Below are 21,280 nucleotides of genomic sequence, written 5' to 3'. Positions count from 1 at the left end.
ACGACACACGATACGAAGATCACAGAAAACACAACCACAAAAAAGGAGAATTTGTGGCTTAAAAATTGCATAGCAAAAGCTATGAAAAAATGATAACATGCAATTACTACCAGATGACAAAAATAGCAGTGCGTTGCACATTCACATTTGCAAAAACCCAAAATTCAGATGTAAAAATAAACACTACCAAAGAAAGGAAAACAGTAGTGCATTTGCAAATTAATAATTTTGCAAAACCCAAAATCTCAGACACACCACAAGGATGAAGACCCTATGGTGGGAGAAGAAAACTCTGAAAAATATTTGAACAATGTAATTCAAACTGAAAGAAATCAGTAACCCATGCCAGTGTATGTTCCACAACTTCAAATACAAACCTAACACTGACTACAAACTGTGTGCCCTCCAAATACTCTTTAAAAACAATATTTAAACTGGCGTGCAATAACTACAACTTTTAATCCCTCCTCCCGCATGCACCGCCTGGCATCACAGAAAAACCTAGGAAAACAACAATAATTCCTAACTCTAACCCTAAACTCATCAAAAAGGAAAATTTGCCATGCGGTAACCTTCAACGCAGGCACAATGGTGTAGCCCCGATGTAAAAAACATACCCAAACATTTAGAAATAATCTCATTACCTTTCCTTTTTATATACACAACTGCAATGAAACTCCACAACAACCTTAAAATACGGGCCCCATGCCCAAAGGTCAACATATTTGGAGCACTCTACTGTGTCCAACCTCCTTAAAACAAGAAACTTGTGGTTCTTCCTGAAGGTTTTTATACTACTACTGCCAATGCACCTGGAAAGGGTGCATAAGCCAACCCCATAACTTCAACTCCCAAAATGCGCATCTACTACATAACGTGCACACTCCCACACGTCAATATCCACAAACGTGCAACACCCCGCACACACACCACTACAAAGCACACGTGCTACCTCTCACACACAGTAGGGGTTGGAGCCGAATATGGCATGTGTCATGTGCCAGTGACACGTGCCACTGCATGTCACTACTACAAGTGACACGTGCCACTGACAAGTGACAGGTGCTACTGGCAGGTGCCACATGCCAGGCCCCACAAATATCAGATGTACCTCATATTTGTTTGTTTTTCAAATTATAATCCTCTTTTTTAAAAATAAAAACGTGAACCTCCAATTTAAAAAAAAAAAATGAGAAGCTCCTTGTTGAATTCGATCAGAAGACCTCATGGTGTTGAAACTAGCTCTTTCTCCACTAGACTATCACGCTCGTGGCAGGAGTTTATTTTCTCTAACTTAAAGTAAGTAACAGGTGTCACATGCCGGGCAAAACAAATATATGTCCCGCGTGTCGCTTCCACAGCAAAACAAATAGATGTCCCGATGTCGCTTCGTTTTTAAAATGTAATCCTCTGTTTTCAAAATAAAAATGGGAAGCTCCAATTAATTATAATCCTATTTTAAAAATAAAAATGGAAAGCTCTTAAGGGGATTCGATAACAAGCCTTCCCGATGTCGGGGCTAGCTCCTTAACCATCAGACCAACACATCCCATGGTAATCAGTTGTTCAGACGCTAGTGTGAACTTTCATGTGTTTTAGTGATGGTCCCTTTTCTAGTTTGAGTTGGATTCTAAACTGCACATGCAATTATGAGTCCTTCAAATTCTTCCTCTAACGTGAACGGTCACATGGTTCAGTGATGGTCCCTTTTCTATTTTGAGTTACATCTTTAAACAAACTGCACATGCTATTCTGAAAGTTTGCAGGATCGAAACAATTTAATGTAAGTATTTGCATCTTGTGCTTTTCTTGAATAGTACTAAACTTAAAAAACAGTTCAATCCTAAATCTGTTATTGTTTAATGCTTTAAATGTCAATTGTATTGTGTACATTTTTTCAAAAACAGTATGGTAGCAATATTAAAGTGTGTGTTGTTGTACATTAATTCATGCATTTCACACTTGACTGTATGAACTATGATAAATACAAAACAACCATATCCTACTGATAATATTTATAACTTTTATTTCTGAGTATATGCATGATCATGAAAACATCATTTACAAATGTTACTAAATATTCAGATTTAGTTTAAACAGCCCTTAGATATAACACATTCAAGCTTGCCCCATGAAAGTTTTCAGAGCCTCTCGAAAGGTCATATAATGTGATGTAATTTGTCATTTGTATAGCCCTGCCTTTTCGCAAATGGTGAACGCCCCTGGTGGAGCAGAGTCCAAGGTATGAGACATTTGTTCTGATGATTTTAGAATGGTTTTGTGTATTATGGTCAATACAAAGTAGGATAGGGGTAGTCAAGTCCCTACTACCTACCAATATCAAGGTGGCATGTGGATGGGTGCAGTACGATCATCGGTATAGTATGCAGGCGCGGCAGATTCATTATGTGTCCATCTAGACTGAATTTTTGTCGTAAGTGAAAGCTGTATTTTTATGGCAGATATGCTGTGTGTTGTATCTTAAGAGTGTTGTGTGTTGGCAGATGTGTGTGAGTTGGTGGCGTTGCCATCGGTTATTTTCCATGAGCATGGAATGTGATACCTACCCTTGTGTTTCGGCTGTTTTCCTGGTTTCGCAAATGTTGCGTGCATTCTGTCCTGTTTTCTGCTGGACTTTATTTTCTCTGTCGCCTGTTACAATTTATTTGCAGGTTCATTGCTGCCCTGGCTTACCTCAGAGGTGGTTGAATAACTGTTGTGGAGGGCCCCACCAATAAAGTACGCCACACCAAGAAGAAACTTCGAGGAGGTTTAGTTCAAGAGACAGGGTAAGACAAACCCCAGCCTGGAAGCCAGACACAAACTCCCTGCAGAGCTTCAACCTCCAACCCCCCACCATTCCACATTCCGAATCACAACAAGTATACATGGAGACCGTAGTTAGGCACCAAGTATTCTAAGAACAAACAGGCCCCTAAGATGAGGCTTACAATAGAAATCAATGTAAAAGAACTATATACGGCATGTTTACATGGAGAGATCCACATAGGTTGGATCCTCTCCTAACACTAACCCAATGTGAATCATGGACTTGTTGCCTGATTGCAAGTTTTTTTTGGGTTGGTAATTGATGAGGTTCTTTTGGAGGTATTCTGGGCCTGTCTTGTGGAGGGCATGGTGGGTGATGCTCATTGTTTTAAAGTGGCTTGTCACCCTATAGAAAGCCAGGGAGGGCACGGTCGGTGGGCGTCATGTGCTCTCTTTGGCCAAGGTCCAGTAGGAGCGTAGCTGCAGTGTTTTGGGGGATGACCAAGGGGTGGTTTGGGGGAAGAGAGCTATCTTCCCGCAAATTATGATATCTGTTTTTCCTGCCTTGAGTAGGAGGTGTTTGCTGGATGTCTGTAGATGAGTAAAAACTGTGTGTAAAATATGGGTTGATGGGAAATGTCACAAGGAAGGATTTGCAGTCTGTGTTCCAGGCTTGTTTTGTGGAGTGTGAAATGAAGAGGTTTGGTTTGTGGAGGATGCAATCCAGCCTGCTCTGCTAGTTCTGTTATGGCTGCTGTGTGTAGCCTGGGGGAATGCCTCGTGTGCGATGGATGAGAAGACATCAGAGAACCAGGTTTCTGTGATGAAAGTGAAGTCTGGACTTTCCGAGGGAATTAAGTTGTATATGATGTGTTTCTTTTTGCCAGCAGATTTTGTGTTAATGAGTAAGCATGAAAGTAAGCAGGGGACAAGTGGTGTTTGCCCCGGAGATGTGGGCCAAATAGGGCTTGTGGGGGTGGGTGTGGAGGGCAGGGAAGGGAATACCCTGGTTGTGCCCCAGTAGGGGTGGGTGGGTGCAGAGGAAATAAAGGAGCAGGGTATGAAATTTTTGGAGGGTGGATCCATCCTTCTGAAAACAGTGTATCACTTATGTTACAGTTTTCTTTGGAGTGTAAAGGTCGGAAATAGGTTTTGGGCACAGGACATTTAACTATTTGCTTTTGATTGACATTCTAACATCATCCTTATTGTTATTTGATACAGGGAAACAAACCCCTCTTAGTTTTAGGGACAGATAGGGTTTTTGTAATTCTTTTGGTAAATATGAGTGTAGGCCAACAAACATGCCACCTTTTTGTCCCGCTTCTACTTCTACTACCTAACAGTTCTTAAATATTTTTGCACTTTTGGTCAGTTAGGATTTCTATCGCACAGAGGAACAGACATCATCAATCAGTATAATGATCTTATTAGCACTTTTCAGGTGACTACACCAAGTAATTATTTCCAAGTACCTACAGTAATCCATTGAGTGAGTGTTTTTTTAAGTCTTCCTAAATATATTAATTCCCACCCAGTGCCTAATTACTCTGTTACCTTTATGTTATTATTTAATGAATATTTCTTTATACGTGTTCCCTAAAATTAAGTGTGCAGTGAAGCAATGATTGATTGCAATTGTTTCCCCAAATGTTGATATATTCATACATACTTTAACCAAAACATATGAGGGGTGGGGCATTATGAAATGATGTTAACCACTGACATTGCTCTGTGCAACTTTCCACACCATATATTAAGCATGTGTTCACTGTTGCAAAAAGGAACCAGCTATATTTACATTTGCTTTGGTCCTACCATTAATGTAAGCGCTGCAGCCTGAATTGCAGACCACCCCTCTGCACAGAAATGTAATCAATCCCACACATGTTTCAGCCCAGATGTGGGTCCAGAACATGTTGTGCCTAGAGACCCATGTAATACCTTGCTGATGACGCAGAATGAGTCTGAAATATGTCTGTGGTTGCTTGTTGTCAATGGATTTTAAAAATGTGTCCTGGATAGACTTCCCCTTTTTTGTGGAAAAATATTTTATTTGTACATGTTTTTCTCCCCTTCTGTAAAGGCTTGGCAAACCGAAGAATGATTGCCTAGAGTGTTTCCTCGAGCAATGCCAGAGGTTACGATTAATTCAAAAACTTTTAGCAATCACTCATTTGCTCTATTTATACATTAAATCCCATAATGTGCTTGAAAAGCAATGAAAAGAAAACAGTCTTTTAGTTCATAAATATAATACACCGCTGTACTAGATGTCCTACGTTGCATTCTGTATGATTTGAAACATGATCACATTTTAACAAAGTGTTTTCTAGGGCTACACATATATTGTGCACTGGCTGAAGTATTCTTAGTAATATTTACTAATAATTTTAACTAGCATTTGTCCACAATGCTAAATGGCTAGGAACGTAGGCAAGTACCAATACGGTACCCTTTTTTTGGGCACATAGTACTACAATTATTTAATTACAAAAACAGGTTTTATGGCACAATCCATTTGGTATTTAAGATTCAAACCTTTTTCTGGGATCTGTGCAGATACAAAGTAGTGTTGCTAGCAGTGGCAAAGGAACACCACCAAAAGGAAAAAGGTACTCTCCCTCTTTCTTAGAAAATGCTAATCCCCTCCAAGCAGGTGTTGTGGATGTTACACATGCCTTGCTCCGTTTTTCCTAAATCATCTATTTGTTATACAGAACATATGTGACTAGATTATTTCTGTAGTGCATCTGAAAGAATGGATAGCTTTAAATAACTCATTCCAAATGTGTTGTTAAGATTATAGAGGACGAGTCACATCGTTTTTCAAGGCTAAGCTTTGAATTTGACACCACGCTTAATTATTTGTCCAAAACAAATTATTAAAGAACGGCTCTCATAGAAGGATAGATGCCACTAAATATCTCATGCTATATTTACTACTTTTGTCTTTCTTTGCATGCCAAAGGCCTAAAACATCATCAATGCCTCCATCAGTCTTCAGAAGGCGGATTGTAGTTAATAAGGCAAGGGTTCTAGTGTGTTCCTTTTAGGCCTTATAGAGGTGCTTTTGCAAAGTTAAAAGGAAATGCTGCATTGGCAATGCACATGAATTATAGGTTTAATTTTATTTAGATTTGTATTCAGGGTGTTTTCTTTTTGTTATTTAATTATATTTTAAATATTGCATGTCATTCACAGATCAACAGATAAAAAAAGAAACATGAAGTTTGGATTTTCAGACCAACATGATTTGATCTTCATCTGCAGCAAAAGCGACATCTGCACATTTTGCAAGAAGAAAGTAAAATGTACTGAGCAACATCTAATTACTCAACATTGGAAATTAGCAGTGCTCTTTACCAATGGTTCAGAAGGTATAGTATTGCAACAGATTACATTTTCATAACATTTATTGTGGGTCTGTTTTGACATCACACATTATTCACTCTCTGTAATATTTTTTAAAATAAAACAGATCCATCTTTATCCCTCCTCTGATCTGTCTCATTTTCCACCCCCCTGGAGACTAAGGTCTGTAGATTCCACACTCGGTCGCAGTGCGCCATTCCTGAGGCAACCCTTACCATTGTTATCCCATTAGTAACAAAACTCTATAAATAGCATAACACATCAAGGTGTTTTCTTCATGATTGCTGTTTGTGTATTTTTATATCACAATATGCTCTTCTCTATGTCATGAAGTCCAATGGTAAGTCTAGGAGGGTATTGTGAGGTAGCCACAGGTGCCAAGTGACCACTCCTGCTATGGATGCTTAGTATGTAAGAGGTGTGTAGTGTATCTAATGCCCTATCCCACCACTATCCTGCACCCTTAATAGATTCTCCCAATATTGGTATGACAGCAACTTTCTCAGCACCTTTGTCATACAACTGTCCAAAATAGTCATACCATACATGCATAATGGGCCACCCATCTCCCAAAGAGAGTGTTTTAGGACAATCATACCTCTATGCCTGATAGTACTAAACAATGTCTCGCTTTCCGGGTTTTCCCCAAAGCCCATTTTTTTTTTCTCCAAAACACCTGCTTTATCATTGTCTCTTGTGGATGTCTGTCTGTTCAATTTGTTCATGTCTTCCATAACCTTTTAGGCTCTCACAGATGTGCATACATCTGTTTGGCCCTCTCAGCGGCATTACCTCTTCGGGAGAATCTTCTCTACTTTTTCAACCCCGCTCGTCAGCTGATGCGCCTTTCATGCGCCGATAGGGGAACCAATCACTGCTGCGGTCTGGACTCCGTTTTTGTAACGGGCCCCAGGGCCACCACGACTTCTGTGTGGATGCTGCACCGAGCGGGCCTTTGCTTTAGCATCTCCGTCTCACTCTCTCTACTTTGGCCTAATTTCCATTCAGGACGCCAGTCTTCTAGTATCTTGCTAGTGATCATCTCACGTCCTGCGCTAACGCCGGGTCCGCGTCTAGTTTGGCTCTGCCCCTCCATGACATCCTCTCATCGTAGGATTACCTCTGCATAGGATTCTCTCTCTCTCTCTCTCTTTTGAGTTATGTACTGTGAAGAACTCATGGTGACAACAATTAAGACAGAACACAAGTGATCACAGTTCAAGGGTGTTTATTGAACAATGAAAGTGGTGTGATGGTTGGAAAAACACCTAATCTAAACATAAATCTAAGATGGGGACAAGTGTCAACCATCAAATGACAAATAAGGCAGTCCTAGTGGTGTTGTGTCAAATCAAAGTGGCCTATACTAAGAAACCTATTGCCAAACCTCACAACTAATACCAAAAGGGTGTGTGAGATAGTTCTCATCAAAAGAAACAAGTGTTCTCAAAATGATACATCAGTATGCGGTGGCTTGGGTCTCCCTTTCCCATATTTTAGACAGGGAATAAGATGGCAGCTTGCAGTACAGTACATTCTCGGGATTCTCTGTCATGAGATGAAAGTTCCAATGGCTGTTCTCAGGACTGTCAATTTCCAAGTATCGTTTCCTCTGAAAGTCTAATGCCTTCAGGGTTTGATGTATTCAAACAACAAAAACAAAACTTCCTTTAACAAATAAAAGTTTGTTTAACAAATAAAAGTGTGTTCTCAATATACACTAGGTGATGGGCTCACCCCTGGGTCCCCCTCTTGTGGGCTGGCCCTTCTCAATTGTAATCCGAGATTCAGATAGGGTGGCAACTTCACCCCTTTGTCTGCCTCTTCTGGGCTGACCCATTCACAATTGTATTTCTTTGTATCTCTTATTCTTTTCTCATTAAACTTTGGATGATAGCTTCACTCTTTGGATCTCCCTCGTTCGGGCTCGGGCATCTCTCAACTTCCATTGCTGACTTTAGCTTCACCCCGGATCTCTCTCGTCCAGGCTCGGACTCTTCTTAGTTTCTTAATCTTTGTCAAACAGTTCAGTGGACCTCCTTTTTTTTGGGTTCACTTTAACACTCTGTTTCTCGGGACTTTTAGACTTTGTCCCCCTCCTCCGGCATCCCCCCTCCGTGTTCATTATTGCCTTTTCAAAACTTTCTACTGGTTTGAAATGTTTGCAGGATTCACGTTCCTTTCCTTCATTCACAATTCGGGACTCACTTCCCTTACTTTTAGCCAACTTACGAATCAAAGTCTTTCGATTATACGGGGCTTTTGCTCAACCCTCACGTATGACCACTTTCTTTTTGTGGCCTTCCTATGGCCTTCTGGTTTCTGTAGCTCTATTCTAGTGGGGAGTAAACAGCACTTCTCGAGTTAGCACCCACATGGTGCTGGTTTCCCTCTTCAGCTGGTCTCCCCTTAACCACCTTTTACAGTTCAATCACAATTCAATTTAATATGCTTAAACTTGCCACTTGTCGCTTTTCACTCAACTTAGCCAGGTGCTTATCGATTCTCCCCTCGACTCACCAGCTGTGTTGCACCGCTTGGTTTCGGCTTTCATTGAGTCAAGGACGGTACCACAGGCGCGGGAGCTTCCCTTGCTCCTGGTTATCGCCATAAGTTTGCCCTGTGTACCATTCACATTTTTTTCAGGACAAGTCAGTGAAGGTTCTGTGGGTCTGGAACGAAAAGTGCAAGTTTACCTTCTGCCTCGTCACCCTCTCGCTTTCTGCCACCTTTCTCCTTGGTTTGAACATCCGCGTGTTAGCCGTCTCGTCGTGATGTCTGCTAGGCTTGTCTTTCTCGCCTTGCTTGTACTGCACTCTTCTGCTCCACCTTTCATCCCTGTTGGTAAAAGGAAGGGCCATCAGGTGTGTGTGGTTCAAGTTAATCTCCTGACTTTGCCTGACCCTCTGGTTGGGACCTGCCAGGTACACAGGTTTAACATTACAAGTCTGTTGTATGTTACACTGGGATGAAAGGTTCAGAGTGGAAAAGGAGGGTGGTATAGTACCTGCGTGTCCTACAGGGTATGATAGGGAAGGTTTGCAAATTGGACAAAAATGACCCGGATATAGAACAGCACATAGGAAATTGTGGGAATGATAGTACTCTGTTCCAGGAGATTGGGATTTTCCGGAAACAATAATCAGAAGGACGGGATTGGCTGGGCTGGGGAAATGAACAAAGGGGATTGTGGGAATCATAGTGTTTTGTCAATGCAGTATACTGGGGTTTCGGGAAATAATAATTAGAGGAATGTGAAGGAAAATGATGGGGAGCATTTGAATAAGGAACAGGAAAGCAAGGATTCCTAGAAATATTGTTTCTGAATACAACAGGGTTTGTAATATATTCAACAGAGGTGGAGGGGATGATGGATTCTCGAAAGGGAATTTTATCGGGTGGAAGGTAGGTCAATTTACTACAGCCCATAAAAGCCTCGGGGACCTTGTGGTCCTCGTCCCTTTCTCCGGTATAATACCGCATCTCACCTGGGGCATTTCCCAGAGTATAACCCTGGGATCCCCTACCCAGATGACCCTCCCCCACTGGTCGACCCCCAGGAATTTATCCAGCAGCGATGGCCGTGTCCTGGCCACCTGAATAAGGGATTCCCGGGGTCTAACTGGGAGAATACCCAGGGTTTCTCACAGTATGTCATGACAATCAAAAGGGGATTGTTGCTGCTCTTTAACTGTTTAGTGCAGCATTACCTGAAGCCAAAGCGATTGAAGAAAGGTAACTATTTGTGGAGTCCAAAACAGAAGTAACAACAGTCTTCCCGATTCACATGTAGGCACACATTGTACTCTGTGCAGGGAATTGCTTACATGAATGTGTGTGCTTGTCCCCAAAAGGGGAGTCATTCTCAGTGTGGTCGCAATTTCCCTGCCTCCTAAAGTGGGTCTTGCTTAGTCTGCTTACATCACTAGCTTTAAAGGTGGTGGCTCCCCTCTGCAGAAAATGGACGAATAGTCCACATTCATCACAGCAGGTGCTCTCTTTGCTTTTGTCATGTGTGTGTGTGTATTTACATGTTGTACATGCTGTGTACAGTTACAATGGTACACATCTGTTGTATGTCTACCTGATTGATCCTGTTTCCATAGTCATTGATGAATGACTCCTTTCTGTATGTACTCACATGTTGTGCCTGCATTGAGTAGACACTTTTGGCTGCATGCCATACATGCTTTCTTTTTTGTCATGGGCTTGTCAAATGCATTTGTCGCACAAGTATCACAACCCCTCTGTAAGCCAGTCAACCGCTCCATTTCAATAATTGGCTGCACCTTTTCCTCCTCTGCTGTCCAGATGGTGGCTGTTTCCCATTTGTCAGAGTTCAGTGCCTCTTGGTCCTTTTAAATCTGCTAGCCCCTTTTACGCTTCATATTTGTCCACTGCTTGTGTAGGTGTATCCTGTCTCGTGTCATGGTGCTACCGCTTTAACAGCTGCGCTATATTGATCATACACAACCACATCCAGTATTGTGTATTAAAAGACTAAATCCCCCTTCCATTTTTTCGAGAGTTACAGAAGGACTGTGGCACCAATGAGTATCAACAAGTACTGAAACCATTATACCTATTCCTCTTTTTTTTCCAAATCACATCATTGAAAAGCAATTTTTCATTTTAATCAACTATGTCTCGCTGTGTTTATGTTGTTTTCGTAATGCACATGTATTATTTTAAATTCTACAGATGGATACATAATTCCTTGCAATTGTCCACAATTACAACTACAGACAAAAAATCGAAACCATTGGCACTGTCCTATTTACTTTATCCTAATAACCCGCTCATTCAACTTTAGAAACCACTTGCGAACAAAACATGGTAAGTTTTTTTTAATATATACTAAGCAGAATTGATTAAATAAAAAATACTGCTTCATTTATTACATTACATTCTATCAAATAGATTCAACAAATGTAATCAGCTGTTATTGTTCAAGTGTAAAACTCACTTTATTACATGTTTTTTTCTGCTAACAATATCAATATGTTATCTCAAACTGCAATAAGTTCCATATTATACTGCATCTGCATTTGGCAAAGTCATTGATGACAAGTGAGAAAGCAGTTTTTGCATCCGCAAATATATGTCCCTTTCTTGAAAGGAGCAAAATGCACCTCGCTCAATTTGCTACTGATTCACCGAAAGGTTCTATTTATTTTATTTTATTTTATTGTTTTAAAGCGCTGACCTACCCTGAGTGCAGGGCAGAGCTGTACAGAATGTGGGTAGCCGGCATTTGGGCTGCCACTTTGTAATAGTAGCTCTTAAGTCTGAGGTCTGTGCGTCGGTATATGCATCCATTGGGATTAGTCCTTGTTCAGGTGTCGTTGAAAGAGCCATTTTTTGATAGATTTGCGAAATTGTAGAATTGTGTAGTCATTCAGAGCTGACACCTCGATCAAGTTACAGAGTGTGGGTGCATGACAAGGGAAGGATTGTTTGCTGGTCTGTGCACAAGTTGTGATTCAACCTGGTTGGTTGATTTTCTGCATGAGAAGGGTGTGCAACCATATATGTGGTGCTTAGCCTCGAGTTATGCTGGTGTGCTACTCATGACTGCTTTGTACATGATATATGTAGTCTTCAAAAGTATGCTGGCTTGTAGTGTAAGCCAATGTAGTTCGCATAGGATGGGGGTAATTCGGTCAAATTTCCATGCTCCTGCAATGCAATCCATCATGTTTTATAATTCCAAAATAGAGGCTAAAAGAATGCAGAAAAAATTAGCATTCCCCACTTTGCATGTGTAAAATGTGAGCATCCGTTTGTGTTTGGCAAAGGTGAAAACATATTCACCCAAACAATGCCAAACCTGTTCACTTAGCTAATACAAGTCAAACTTTTAACAGATGCAATCGTGCTTCATCAATATTTCTTTGTTTAAAATCTTTTTTCCTTAAATGGGTTATGTTTTACACCACTTTCAGGGACTAATTGGCTATTAGAATTCTTGAATTATTTTATTACATGCTGGTTTCCATTTTTATATAAGCGTTTTTTATATCAGGGCATGAAAGCAGGGCATCAAAGCAATTCTTAATGTTTTTATGCTTTAATTTACTGGCCTGGCCCCAGTATGGACAAAAAGCATTGAACACAATTAATATCACCTCTGTGCTTTCTCTCATCTCGCGAAAGTACACTTTGTTTTCCTGCATAACACAATTTCATGCATGTGCTTAACCAATGGATTTCTATGGCATCCTTTTCCATTTAGCACCTGCTCATAGCAGGTAGATTCCATAAGAATACATTGTAAATGGTGCCTGCAAAGTGTAATTGCAGGCAGCATTTACATGTCCTTCAAAACTGAGCACATTACATGGTCACATGCTTTAATCACCTTTGGACTGTGCCTTGAAAAAGTAAAAGTTTGCATGCAGGGTACCCAACACTATTTAAGTGCTAATCTTGCCATCCCATCCAGTACAATTACCATTTAATTTAAAATCACCACCACTGTGTTTTCATTACTCAGAAATGTGCCTGTGAATTGACTTAATTTTTATTTAATCAGAGGTTTGTGGATATAACTTGTGACACACCCACATTTTTTGTTTGCCTATATGACTCCTGGTGAATAGCAATGCACCTTCAAATTGTTCTTTGCAGCAGAAGAATTGTGACCGAATGGTAGTTTTCGGATACATGCAATACATTGTTTGTTCACGCCACATATTTAAATGTAACACAAATTCATATCATCATTAAGGACAGCAAATCGTATGTCAGTGGTTTTGTTTCTCCCCAGCAATCAGAAACTTTACAATTGACTCAAATAAATATTGCTTAAAATGTGACTATTACATTTCATCATCCACTTGCCCAACCCTTTTTCTTGTCATTGCTTTTCATTATTTATTTGGCTATTCAAATCATATTGCTTCTGCAAAGTTTAGCAACCACCTTTGCATGAACTAGATGTAAACCCATCCCATTTAAGTTTGAAGCCTGTCACAGATGGCTTTAAGAACTGTGAAGGTGGTGACTCCATCGGATGAGAGACCGTATTCTCCACTTCCCACTGAAGAAGATCTTATAATACCCAAGTTTGTGATGGTTTGTTGCCACTCCACAAATCCTCCTTATTGTAGAACCCAGAAACCCCATTCCTTTAAGTCACTCTAGACCAGTGGTCTTCAAACTCTTTGTGCCAAGGCCCCCCCAAGCAAACAATAAATTGTTCAAGACCCCCCCTGCCCCGCCCATCTGTGTTGGTGTTAATTTTTTTATAGAGATAGCTGCGAAATGTGTGATGTCCATACACGAGCACACTGGATTGTTTTGTATATGAGACTCTGACAAGCATGCCAATCAAAGATGTTGCCTCACATTGTAAATCCACTAAGCCAGTGGTCTTCAAACATTTTTGACCTGCTCCCCCCGACCCCCTGAGCAGCAAGGCCTTTGTCACTCATCTCTTTAAGACAAAGCAGGAGGGGTGTTACTGCAGAGCCGGCAGTTCCAGTACGCTCAGGTGCCCCTTTGTGGTTGCCGAAAAAGCTGTCTCAACACCAGCAACATGAAAAAAGAGCAAATTATGAGCACCAACACGTCAGGTGTGTTTCCTGAAGCTGCAGTACAGCTGACATTACATACCCACCCAAAATCAGGAAACTATGTCTCCCAAGTTCCCTATATCAAACCAGCACACATTGCTTCTCTTAACAAACAGAGAGAAGGGAAGGCAGTGTTACAGTATTTTATGCACAAGCAGCTCCACACAAGGCAATCCCAAGTCTTCCACCAGGGCTGTAAGACATTCCCATAGACAGCGCTTGTCAGGGAATCCGCATCCCATCTACCACACATCAATCCCATAACATCAAAAAGTGCCTATCCAAGGTCTATTAAAAATACACATGTTCAGTCTGTAGCTTTTGGATGCCAGGTGTAGATATCATTCAGTGTCACAAAATTGTAGGAAATAATGATTTCAAAACGTTTTCTTAATATTATCTGAATGTAAAAATATGTAACACTTTGTTTTACAGGTTACACATTGAGAGAAAATCATTCCAAACAAGGCAAGGTTTAATTTAAATTAGCATCTTACATTTCATTGTTTTACTGTAATGCTTAAAACTGTCTAAAAATGGTTACTTTTGACCTAATGAACATTTCTACAATATAAGAATGTCAAACCTTGTACTTAAATCGGCTACCATATGTACATTTACCCATTATGCTGTTATGTTTAAGTTTATGTTTTTTCATCATTTATAAATATGCCTTAGTATCTTGTGGAATTAACTTAGCCTAATTCATCAGCAATAACAGGCTTCCAATAACCATTATTCCTATTTTATTTCCAGTGGATCACATACACTCGTCACATGAATCAGGGAAACAGGAAGATACCCCTATTGAAACAAATCGGCGGGAACAATCTTCGAAAACAATACAGTGTGAGCATTGTGATACTCAATTTTCCATGCAGTCTTCACTGAGACGACACCAGCAGCAAACCCATGGTATTACCTCAGATCCTGTTCACTGTGTGGATTACAAAAATGGAATATATTTTTTGCCGCGTGCTAAAAGTGGACAAAGAGCACCAATACACATACAAAAAACATCTGGCAAACAACTTCTGGCTTGTGAAATTTCTGAATGTAGGGAATTTATGGCAATGGCTTGCCGCAGTGGACATCCAGCATTAGAGTGCAAACATTTGGAAATGGCAAAAAAAGCAGACCCATTTCAGTTCCCTAATGAACTGCAGGTAAACTCATTAAAAGAAATGAAGAACAAAAACCTTATTTCCTCAACAAGAGAAAAAGAATGCCAGGAAATAATTTCAGCTGCGAGTGATGCAGGGGTTTGTGTTGTGTACCCAGTTTTTTATAAAGATCAAGGGTTTTCAGCTCGATTTGTATATTTCTCTGTGTACACTGGCAAGCAAGACTACTGGTGCATTTTCAAAAGAACCCGTGTCACATTTGATACGAAAACCGGAAATTGGCACTGTCAGTGTAAAGACAGCCGTAAGGTTCCTACCTGCGTTCACAGATACCTTTCAATGTGGTGGCTTTTCCAGGAACATCCAAAGTTACTGGAAGGTAAAGACCATGAAAATATCAACAACAATATTCCTGGTATTGACAGTGATGATGATCCCTCAGATGATAAAGATTATCTAAATACTGTCGATTCATTGTTGGAAGGCAGTGAATACCCACCAAACAGTATGCACGTAAAGAAAATGGTTGAATATTTACATATAAAAAAAAGAATTCCAGAAGAACTCCCTCAGAATTTGACTTTGGAAGACAAAAAACCACCATTAAAGTTTGTTCCACTGGAAACACATTGTCCATACTGTCCAGGACCGACAGCGCCTTTACTTCTTCAGCTAAAACTCATTACAAAAAATGCAACTGTGTATGCAATGTTTAAGATCCATAAAGGTAATTTCAAAATAATCATATTTAAAATATTATCTCCTCTCTGTATGAAAGTATATCTATGTATGTATGTATGTGACACATTGGCATAGTATGGGTACATGGTTGTAATTACCTGCTCCATGTCTAGCTTCAGAAACTTATTTCAGAAATGATTTGACCAGCCACTTATCATGTTTCCTAAACTGCAAAACCGATGATGCCTTCCCGATCATAGATGGGCGGCTGTCCCAAACACTGAGCTAATAATAGCCAAAAAGGTATTCTTTCTTCTCCCATTTAATTTGTTGATCTCTCCATTATGTGTCTTTGGTAATTGTGAAATACCTCCAATTTCACAATTTCTTCTGCTAGTCAAGGCAGCACATAAGTTCCAACAGGTTTTTATCCCATCTAAGCTTTCTTGATTATGTTACAAGTTTTTATTGGTAACCAGTGTAAGTTTCTAAATGTAGGGCCATTTTATTCACATGTTTTGGTGCCATTGATTAGTCTAGGTGCAATTCTATGTATCTGTTTGAGTGGTACAAGGGTTGCACTGTGAATGCCCACGGTGTGTGCTTATCCATATTCAAATGTGATATTGACAATCATTGTACACCTGTCATTATCTTCAGGGGTTGTTGCAATGGATTTATTTTGCATGGTAACATTAGTACTGAACTGATATTACTCATCTTTTTTTATGAGGTCACGATGCTCATGTGTTGCCAACTTGGTCCCCTTCTCTCCGCCACCTCTCTCTTTACCTGCGGCGTTCCCCAGGACTCTATCCTCTCACCCTCGTTTTTTAACCTCTACTTGGCCCCTTTGGCCCACCTCATCTCTACCTTTTCCTCTAACTTTCAGTGTTATGTGGATGACACTCAGCTTTCCTTCAGGCTCCCCTCAGCCTCCTCTCATCTATCGCTCATTCCTGATTGTCTATCCGCGATTCAGGTTTGGTGCGCCTCCAATGATCTGTGCCTTAATACCAGTAAGCCGGACATCCTTCTCATTGGGACCCCTGCTCCCGCTTTCCCTCTCTCACTCTGGCTGCCCTCCTTGGGCCCTCTTCCTTCGCTTTCCTGTGAGTCTAAAAACCTTGGTGTCTTCTTCGACTCCACTCTCTCTTTCTCTGCTCACATCTCGGACGTCGCCAAGAAGTCCCATTATCAGCAAATCCTCCTCAAAGGGACTCTTCCCTTTCTCACTTTGCCTCAGAGGATCACTGTCTTCAGAGCCCTAGTTCTCTCTAGGCTGGGCTACTGCAACAGCCTCTGTCTCAATCTGCATTCCTCTACTCTCCGCCCTCTTCAACTTATCCAGAACAGGACTGCGAGACTTATCCTTTGCCTCAAGTCCTAGCACCATATCTCTCAAGCCATGAAATATCTCCACTGGCTCCCGGTGACTGCACGGATCAAGTTCAAGACCCTTTGCATTGTCTACAAAGCTTTCTGGGGCCGGGGCTCGCACTACATCCAACGCTCTCTTCCAAAATACCTTCCTCAGCTACCTCCAACTCTCTAAGGGTTAGACACTACTCCAGGCAGAGAGTGGGGGGTAGATCTCTCTCTTCTGCCGTTGCCTCCCTCTGCAATGGCCTCCGTGCCCATCTCAAACTTGTGCTGGACCCCTAAAGTTCCAGAAGCAGCTTAAAACCTTCCTCTTCTCTGCTTTCTCTCCCTCTCTCCCCTGCTGACATACCTGTCTGCTGTACTGACTGGTTGCTTGGCCACCATCAGTGTCTCACTAGGTACCAGGCTCTCTCTTGATATGTCACCCTTGCGCTGCCAGCGGGCCTTCCATGCTCTTAGGGGCTGTAACTGTAACCCTACAGTCCCTTGTTCTCCCTTCACTACCCAGAGCCGTGCTGCCCTGGCTGCACTGACACAGAGCATTGCTGCCCTTTTTTCCCCTCCCCTCTCCCTTGCACTCCCCCCTCCCTTTACCCTTAAACTTCTAATTCCCGCACTTGCACAATCTGAATGACACAAGGCCTAGTATGATCGTTGTCTTGTCCTCCCTCTGTGTTCCCTCCCTTGTCTTGTTGCGCATAGAAACACTTGTGTACAGGCGCATTATAAATGACTTATATCATATGATATCATGCGGTTGCATATCATATGGTTATTTTAATAACTTTTAACAGTAAGGCAAAGGTGAGCATTGTTTGATTTTTTTGTTGTACATTTTGGTTCTACATTCAGATTTTTTAGAAGAAAGCTATTAAGCATGTTTTTATGAATGTGGAGAAGGTCCTTTATGATAGTGGTGCATTGATGATGTAGCGGAGGCCATCAGCAGTTCACCTTGATTGGTTTACTGACTGTGGATTGGAGAACATCATGCACACATGTGGTGGGCACAAAGGATTTACAGATGGCGCAAAGCTTCTTGGATGAGATGGGTTTTAATTTTGAGCAATGCTTTACATTACATTTTGTATTTGGTTTTGATGGTTCTTTAGAAAGTGCAGTCTCTTCAATCAGTTCCCTGATTTTGGGGATTTTGGCAATAACAAAAACTTTCATGGCGTTGCCTTTCTTCACTCATTGTGTCATTTGTTGTTCAGGTAGAGGATTGTTGCTCCATTGCATTGCTTTAAATGCAGCTCTGATTTTTCAGGCTGCCTCTTTCATTTTTAAGTGTAATGTAAGGAGGTAGCCGACTTTTATTGAGGTGACTGATTAGGTGCTATATTTTGAGCTCATTGGAGTGCGACTTGTTTCTTCAACAGACCTCTCCCTGGCAGATGGAGTGCTTGCTGTCTTTGACATAATGGTAATGACATGGGAAAGATGGTTAAATCCTTACTCTGTTTCATCAGTCTATTCTCCGTACAATACAGGATAAAAATAATTTTAGATTGATTATAAACATCAAGACAAAATTCTAACTATGATTTGTGAAATACGAATTAATTTGTATTCTCCAACTTTTAGCACCCCACAGTGTACTTGTAATATTTGTGTTAATCTGTATACCAAGAATTTCATTAAGATTTCTGTCATTTAACTAGGTATTCATGTTTATGTGAAGATTTGCCCAATTTGCTGTACTCCAGTACGATTCCAGGAATATACTACAGGCTTCCACAATTTTAATGACAGGGTATTGTTGACAATTCCTCTGTGCATTCTTTTAACCACTTCATTTCAGGTTTGTTATTTTAATTCTCATAACGTTTTCAAAAGATATATGTATCACGAAGAATTATTTGTAGAAACCAGTTTAAGTTATTTATCAGGACATTGAGCAAGAGGAGCAAAATCTAGCTTTCATATTGTATGAAATTAGCCATCTAGCGACATTTCCTGTATTCATATATGCACCAACTGAATGTACTTTTCAGTAGTTTAGTATATTTTTTTGGACGCTTCTAAATTGATTTTTATTAATTTATTAATTGTTTTATATTTTTTAAGTCGGAAAATGTAGTTCAGACTCTCGCATGCACCGTATGTCTGTTTGAGTAATTGTGTATTTTCAACACATATTCAGGTGCATTTCTTTAAGTTAGCAAGTGTAATGGATACCTAGTGTTTGCTGTATATTGTGTCCTGAATTACAAGCTAGTAGTTTATTTGTGTCATCCTTGTCAATTGGGTGACAATGATGGTACATTGTCTGTCAACAACGATTTAATGCCAGGAGCACACACTCAAAGACTAAAAGAGCAATTGCAAAATCTTTTTTTTAAACCACAACTTGCTAGTCATACTAACTTAAAACACTTAAAAGTAAGCAACCTGGTAGTAGCATTTAAGCACTTTATTTCTTCTCATAACCTTTTCTGTAGTCATCCCAATGCCCTTTTCACCCTAACGGACACATTTTTGTTTTGCATGCACCCCATTTATTTTCCTATCTTGTCATAATAATTTCTCCACTTTCCATCATGAAAATACACAAAACCTCTGCATGCATGGAGATTACAAACAGCATATTGATTCCCTTGGGTGTATGTGTATGCAGCATTATTTCAGGCCATATATTAATTGTTTATTGCACAAGAATAACAATAAGTTCACACATGTATTCATTCTGTTTGCATTACAGTACAAACAACTAGAGTACAGTTCACCTGCTCCTCTGCCCCGTAGCCATGTGATATCAGACTGAAGTACTGTGCTTTCTACCCTGAAACCATGAATTCTCTGCCTAATACCCTGACTGCAATCCTATGTTATCTGACTGCAGTTCTTCTGCTTCTTTAACTGCAGTTGTCAGTGTTCTGTCTGCACCACTTACTTTATGTTTCCAGTTCTCTTGTTCATTGTGGCTTGTAGTTCTTATTATCACCTGTAGTTTGATTCATTATAGTCAAGAGCTTGCTTGTTAACAGTATGGTTGGTCCTGTCTAGAATTTCTGGTTCTAGTTTCCTTGTTGACAGTCTGCAGTTCAGTCCCTTTTATTCTAGTGTGACAGTTTTGTCAAGTCTTGTTTACTTGTCTATTATTAACTATGGCATTATTTTATGATAGTGCATAGTTTCCACTATGTATTTCCAGTGCACTCTAACTGGGCTCCTGTCCTCTTGATCCTTGCTTACTTAGAGTTCCTGTTCTTTCCCTGGATATTTCATTGAAGTTTTGTATTACAGGTCCTGTGCTCACTTGTGCTTATGTAATTCATTATTCCAGAATTTGGCTGCTGTGATTTACAGCAGGCAATCTGTCTCTGGCAATAGGTGCATGGCAGTAGTGTCGCGTATACCATATTCATTAACAGTGTGCTGGTTCCTGTTTTAGGAGACTGTCTGTCACTCTTATGTTCCTGATAGAGACATACATGTTTCAGTCCTGTAACACATTTTGTATTGTAATTAGCCTTAGGGTCCAGTCACACTAATGCATTTCTGCTGTTCATTTTGCATGGACAATGAGTGTGAACCCCTGTAATAGCAACCTGCCCAGTAGGCTAGAGCTTGCAGTGACATTGTGGGAATCCCTACAGCCATTCGGTGTACAGAAGAAATATGAACAAAACATGTTTTTCTTAATTGGAGTACCTGCCCTTTTGTAATCACTGTCATCGGTGCTGGTCTATACCTAAAGCCTATCATTTACTATCTGCAAGACTCTTCTCATTCCTGTATCCACTATACCCTTATAGTTTCAGCTTTGTGGGTACTGTACTATAGCAACCTACTCCCTATAGAGTGTTCTAGCTGAAATATGTTGTGTACTAGAACAGAATGTACAATTTGGATCCTTGGGAGAAAGATGCAGCATTGGCTGTCAGTTGGCTGTAGCAATAGATATGTACGGATGTATTTGGTGAGGTTTACTTGATTACCTAATTAAAGGACTTTATCTGCTTACCGTGTAGCAGATAATTTCATGTACCCCTTCAAGCACATGACAATTATCTTTTCCTTATGTACACCTTATACTGGTTTGATTTCTAAGGTGTTTATAGTGGTTTTCAGCTAAATTAATTCATCTGGCTAATATTCATGACTGAACTATTTATTTTATTCAAGAAGGCAGGACTTAAAAAAGAAATAAAATAGGTATTTCATTTTCTGTAAGCTGTTAAAGTCATTAGGAGCTAACAACATATATATTTCTTGGATTGTGTAGAATTAATTTACATGTGTTTAAATCTATTTACAAGCTATAAAATAGGGAACATAGATAATGTACTGTGTGGCTTTTTCACAGCAAGTAATATTGTATATGTAATTTCCTACACATGATACTTTCAGATTTTCAATGGTAAG

The sequence above is a fragment of the Ambystoma mexicanum genome, chromosome 13 (assembly GCF_040938575.1).
Source record: "Ambystoma mexicanum isolate Mex_15411 chromosome 13, UKY_AmexF1_1, whole genome shotgun sequence".
Lineage (NCBI taxonomy): Eukaryota > Metazoa > Chordata > Amphibia > Caudata > Ambystomatidae > Ambystoma > Ambystoma mexicanum.
This window is presented reverse-complemented; position numbering follows the sequence as displayed.